Source organism: Medicago sativa, chromosome 7, assembly GCF_051527215.1.
Source record: "Medicago sativa cultivar Bolivia chromosome 7, Bolivia_mono, whole genome shotgun sequence".
Classification (NCBI taxonomy): domain Eukaryota; kingdom Viridiplantae; phylum Streptophyta; class Magnoliopsida; order Fabales; family Fabaceae; genus Medicago; species Medicago sativa.
In genome coordinates, this window is record NC_140755.1 from 6196682 (window position 1) to 6203762 (window position 7081).

Below are 7081 nucleotides of genomic sequence, written 5' to 3' on the forward strand. Positions count from 1 at the left end.
CCCATCTCTTGTTTGTATCTCTTGGTCAAGTGGCAGGTTCGATCCAAAGAACAGCTTGTACCTATCTTTTGTCCCCTGGTTTGTCTCCCCTGTTAATGTCTACCTAAATCCCCAGTGATATGACATGCTCTGTTAGACTCCAGTTGCTTGTCTTGCATTCATAATCAAAATGTTGCATGGCATTCATGTTTTGAAAATCTAAGAGCGTATTTTTATGTCCAAAAACAGTGCAAAAGTTAATATTTAAGTATCTTCGTCCCGTCAAGTCAAAGACCTCGTCTCTTGACTCTCCGGACAAAGAAACTTAAATAGGGGCAGCTGTTATACCCTAATTTTGGACCTAAAAATACTTGTTCAATTCTTCCTTTCTTGCATTTCAAGTCATTTGATATGTCTTTGATCAATTACATCTTTCTCTGCATTTTATTTCAATATTACTTGCAAAATTTACAAAAAAGGGTATTTTAGTCATTTCCTGCATTCAACTCATTTTAATCCTTGAAAATTGTTTGAGTCTTTTAAATTGGTTTGTATAGGTCCTTGTTTCAATCTCATGTCAAAATTCATTTCAAAAATATCAGTTGAGTCATTTTTTAGTCAGTTTAGCCCCTAGGGGCATTTTAGTCATTTCCTATGTCAAAATTTCTTTCAATCTTTTAAAAATTTGTTTGAGTCCTTTCAAATAGTTTGAATAAGTCTTCATTTCAATTCTATGTCAAAGTCCATTTTAAAATTGCATTTGAAGTCATTTTGAGCCAGTTTTGCCCCTAGGGGCATTTTAGTCTTTTCATGTGTTAAAGCCCTGTTTAAATTCTAAAAATTGTCTCTGAGTCTTTTAATTCGCTTGTATGAACTCTTGCTTTAATCCCTTGTTAAAAAATCATTTTAAAATTGCATTTGAGTCGTTTCGAGTCATTTTAGTCCCTAGGGGCGTTTTGGTCATTTCACATAATATTTCTGATTCATTTTAATCTGCTTTGTTGTTTTTAATCGTCTCGCTTTACGTTAATTTTCAATTTACTCTTTCAATTCAATTTTAGTTTTAATTTTCATTTTGGTCCTCGTACTTTTGTTATTTACATTTTAATCCTTTTTAAGTGTGTTAAGTCCAAGTGCCACGTGTCCAAATGCTATTAGTCCACAAAAGTTTGTTAGAGTCCAAGTGCCACATGTCTCTATCCTATTGGTCCAAGGCCAATGAACTAGCCTATAAATTGGTCAAAGGGTCAATTAATCATTCAACCAATCATTTTTACAAAAAAATCATAAAAAAATCAATTTCTCTTCTCCCTTTCTTCTCTCACGTGACTCTCTTCTCCTTCCATCCCAACAAACTTTTTCTCCACCATTTTCACCACCCTAACAACCTTCTTTCTCCACCATAACTAACCACTCAACCACCATAACAACTTTCCTCCACCACTTTCAATCACCCTAACCAATTCTAACCACCACCTTCAACCTCCACAACCACCATAAAAAACTCCACAACCACCACTCTCCTCCACTCTAACAACCTTCAACCTCCATCAATTCACCAACATTCATCATCAACCTCACACTATTCCTAAAAATTCATTATTGCAAGTCTCAAATCCACCGCCATTTTACACACAATCATCATCACAACCGTGAAGAAAACAATTCCAAATCTCACGACAAACACACGCTAATTTCGAAAGCTTCGAATCTGTCAAGAGTGCTACAGCAAAATCATAACCAAACTGATCTGAAGAGAGGAAGAAGCAAGCAAACCGAACCAGCTCAAGCAGTGGAGTCTCGGTGAAAATCGGTAACGGAATCAAAGAAGAAGAAGGAGTTTAAACGCAAGCGGTATCGACGGAACGGAGGTAACGATTCTTTCCCCCTCTTGCTCTAATTTCGTGACTGTAATTGCGGTGTTGAGCCTTGTTCTTCGAATTTGCGTGAAAAGTATCGATAGATCCGCGAAGAGGGAAGAATTTCGAGCAAAAAGATGTAAAAAAAATCCGGTTTGCAAAAGTTTTGAGCTCCGGCCACCGTGCCGGTGCCGGAGCTCCTTGTCGGAATTCCTTTCTCTTCGCCGGAATATTGATGAAGAAGGTGAAGCTTGGTTTAGAGAGAGAGGGAATCGCTGCAATAGTGAGAGAGAGAAGAGTAGTATTGTGTTTTGAATGGAAAAGAAAATCACGTGTGATTTCTCTCTACAACAACAACTTGCATTTTTAACCCATGCCATTAGCTTGACCCATAATCCATGATCCATACCCATAATCTTGACCCAGTTTTTCATCTTGGAGTGGGCTTGGGCCCTGGTGTTGTTGTTGATTTCGTTTTGTGCATGTTCTTGCTGTTTGTATACTGCAGATTGATTCTTGCACCCCCCTACTGTGTTAATTTCTCATGATAAAAACTCCAAATAATTTTCCATGTGTTCTCTAATTTTTTTTTCCTCTACATTTTTGTGGTTTCTTGCATGTTAAAAGACTACGAAGAACATGTGAAAAAATATTTTTGTTGTTAATTCATTTCTTTCCAATTCTTGATAAAGCCTTATTGAAAACTTGTAAAAAAAAAAAACCTTGTGATTTCTTTTACATTTGTTTTGAATAATCGAGGCCTGTTTCTTGGGACCTTTTTCATGTTGAAAATTGATGGGAAGATATATGTGGGATTGTGTGGGATTTGCGTTGTTCTTGTCATATATTGTGAAGCTTTTTTGCACATTTTAGTTCCAATATCTCGACTCATGATGATTGGTGCTTGAAGAGTAACTTTGAGGCATTGTTTGTTGTTTAATTTGGAATATTTGGTGCTGTTTGTGATATGTGATGATTGGTTTCTTATATGGCAAGTTACTTGAATTTTAGCGTGTGAATTAGTGCAAAATAGACCTAAGAGTATACCATGACCCTTTGGCTTGTGATTTTCTTGTGACCCTCATATTAGGGCTGACCCCAAAACCCCTTGAAAAGTGTCATAACATGAGGGTTATGAGTCTTTTGTGTGCTTGGGATTTTGGTATTTTGTTAGGTGTATTTTGTCACCTTTTCTTGCCATTTTTGTTATGTTATCATGCCTTATTTCTTTGCCAATTTTCTACTACCCTATGCCTATTATTACTAACCCTTTCATTTCATGTTTCATACATTTCATGAGCATTTCATCCTCCATCTCACATCCTCATCCTTTTATGTCTTACCCTTTAAATTCCATGCAAAAATTAGAATGTAACACCTAGGAATTTTGTAACATTTTCCTTTATGCCTTTAAATTTCTTGCAAGACCATAGAATGTATCTAGGCCAATGATGTAATAAGGACAATGGACTCTAATAATGTACACCGACACAAGCACCGACACATGCACACACATCACTTTAGGTATATAGCTAGAATATGCATGTTTAGATGTATGTTTAGGATTGTATGTTTAGATGAATGCTTAGGATTTACATTTAGAAAAATCAATTTCCCAAAAAATATGAACAAACTTCACTCAAATGCTTTTCTCAATAAACCTTGGGATCAAAATCCCATTGATTTTTCTTTTCTTTTCTTAAACAAAAATCTTAATGAACCTTAATAATACTTAGACCACATTTTGCAAGTAACTAATTCCACCTCACATTTTCTAAATCTCATGCCCTTGAGGCCTCTTTCTATTCTTCAAAATCCCATTTTCAAACTTAAAATCAACCAACAAAAACAAAAACATTTTTGGAAGAGAACTACGATGGATTTGATCCCTTAAACGGGTACGTAGGCAAGGAACAAAATTCCTTCAATTCAAATAAAATAAAATTTCAAACACATTCTTCTCCTTCCAATTCTTCACTTAGTAAATTCTTAGGTGTAAATAACATTTTCAAATAGCATTTAAAAATAGAGCGCGCGCGTAGAAATTAAAGACGGTTCCTATAGGATACTATAGTCGTTATGGGTGCCTAACACCTTCCCGTAGCGAAAACCACTCCCGGACCTCGATTCTCAAGGGTTTTGCTTACTTTTTCCCTTCCCAAGAAAAAATAAGATATCAAAGGTTAAAAAGGTCCAAACGTAATCAATGTTTGACACCCGAAAACCAAGATAAAACAATGCATACGCAACCACCTTACCATCTTGCATAAGTACACCTCCCAATCCTAACTTGGACGCATCACAATACACTACAAAAGGTTCATCAGGTTTCGGCAAGATCAAAATCGGAGCCGTCGTCAAACGCTTCTTCAACTCATTAAAACTGTTCTCGCAATGAACATCCCACACAAAGGTTTTACCCTTACACGTCAATTGCGTTAACAGATGTGCTAACTTAGAAAATCCTTCAATAAATCTTCGGTAGTAACCCGCTAAACCCAAAAAGCTTCTGATCTCTGTAACTAACTTCGGAGTCTCCCATTGTAATACTGCTTCAACTTTAGATGGATCAACTGCAATACCACTACCAGAAACAACATGGCCCAGAAAACTTACTTCATTCAACCAGAACTCGCACTTAGACAATTTAGCATACAACTTCTTTTCTTTCAGCACTTGCAAAACAATCTTCAAATGCTCAGCATGTTCTTCCTCCGTCTTAGAATAAATCAGAATATCATCAATGAACACAACCACGAAGCGATCCAAAAATGCATGAAAAATGCGATTCATATACTCCATAAATACACCTGGCGCATTACTAACACCGAAAGGCATCACCTTATATTCATAATGTCCATACCGCGTCCTAAAAGCCGTCTTTTGCATATCTTCATCTCTTACTTTAATCTGGTGATAACCCAACCTCAAGTCAATCTTGCTGAACACACGTGCACCCACTAACTGATCCATCAAGTCATCAATACTTGGAAGTGGATACCTGTTCTTTATAGTTACTTTGTTCAACTGTCGATAGTCAATACACAACCTCATACTGCCATCTTTCTTCTTCACCAGCAACACTAGAGCTCCCAGGGTGAAACACTTGGTCTAATAAACTTCTTGTCAAGTAGATCTTCCTACTGTTTCTTCAACTCAGCCAACTCAGAAGCTGACATACGATAAGGTGTCATAGACATAAGCTTCGTTCCCGGAACAAGATCAATAGAAAATTCAACTTCTCTTTCCGGTGGCACATCAGGAATTTCATCAGGAAAAACTTCAGGGAAATCGCACACTACTTGTAACTTATCGACCACTGCTTGATTCTCCAAAGATAAGGATGCCATCAAAGAAAACATTAGGATTCCATCGCGTTCTAGCTGCTTCAGCTGCTTAGTAGACAAAAACTCTGCTCCACTTTCCTCTCCGGCAGAAGAGAAACTTTGTTTTTCATGTGTTTGCTCCCTCATATATTACTCTAATTTCGTGTATTTTTTGTAATATTCTCTATTACGCCTTATGTTGGGATGATTTATTTTTACGTTCATTTGCCTATTTAAGCTTTAGGGTGCCACATACATAATTATAGATAAGGTTGTAATCATACCAGTAATAGTGATTAAACGATTATTTATGAATTTTTTTCCTAACTACTCTCTTAAAAAAATAGAATACTTTTTTTCTTTTGACCGGAAAAAACATAATACTTTTTATTTACATTTATTTTATACGATTGAGTCAAACAAATATTTATTGCATGCTTTCTCAAGAACATTATATATAGAACAATTGAGGTCATTTTATCTCAACCACAATATTCAGTTGATTAACATATTGTTCAAAAATGAAGCTCTCACTGTGCAACAAAGTTTCAATCAACCCTCTTCTTCGCATAAAGTATATCCTTTACTAAGAAGATTACAAGGTATAAAGCGTTTTATATTATAGCTCAAAATTATTTATTTTAGTTTAATTAGTTTATGATTTTTTTTTATTTTCAAATTTTACATCAAAAATACTTCACGACGTTCGCTTCGTCAACATTAGCCAAAAAGAAGGTTCTCGTTCATAATGGATGCAACTGGCACTGGAAAAAAACTTTCCATCTACTTAGATATTCAATTCCTTTATGAAATCATCAACTCCAACGAAATTCAAGTTTATAAGGATCTTGAGTTGTCACCAACAGGTACGAGAATCTCAACGTTGTTCAATTCCACATCACATATTAGGCATCGTCAATTATCCTAATTATGAATTCACTGTGATTGATTTTTGCAAACACATGCTTGAAATTCTATATTTCATAGTTCAAAATGAACACCTAACCATAGGAGGGTAAAATTACAACATGGAAATATTAGTTGATGACCCAATCATTGCATTTTATTCAAATTACTATTGTTGTTTCATTTGAATGGACATTTATTTGAGTATTTTGTTACAATACTTGTATAAAAGAGTTGATGAAATGGGGTTGGCAGGGATTGTGGATGAGAAGTGAAATTTTCGTATTTGGAGCAAACTGCATAAGTGGGATCGAAAGGGCAATTAGGGTTCGTGAGCTTGATTATTATTTTGAAATAGAAAAGGAAAAAGATGTTGACAAGGTTCAAAAGGAAAATATAGTAAATTAATGTATTCGAAAACCAAAGATAACACTTGCAAATTGGTTGAAAATCAACACTTGAAGATCCACAAGATGATTGGTAAGCTTGGATATAAGATGTACAAAATTAATTCTACGAAAACCCTTGAGGCTATTTCAATGCTTGACTTAACCACAATCTCTTGATGCTAATGTTGATAATCTCCTCCAATTAAAATAGCCTCAAATACTTTTTGTAGAATTAATTTTGTTCATATTCCATCCTAGCTTATCAATCATCTTATGGTTATTCAAGAGTTGATTTTCATCAAATTTGCAAGTGTTTTTTTTTTTTTTTTTTGCTTTTCTAATGCATTCCTTACGTGTATTTTCCTTTTGAACCACGTCAACACCTTTTTTCTTTTCTATCTCAAAATGATAATAAGCTCAGGAACCTCAATTGTCCTTATAATCCAAGGGTGTAGTTTGGTCCAGGCACAAAAATTTCTCTGATCTCATACTCAAGCCCTGCCTCAACCATTTCATCAACTCTTTTGTATAAAGGTTGAAACAAAATAGGCAAATAAACGTCAAGTCAAATGAAACAACAATAATTTTTTGTATAAAATGCTATTATTGGCTCATAAACTAA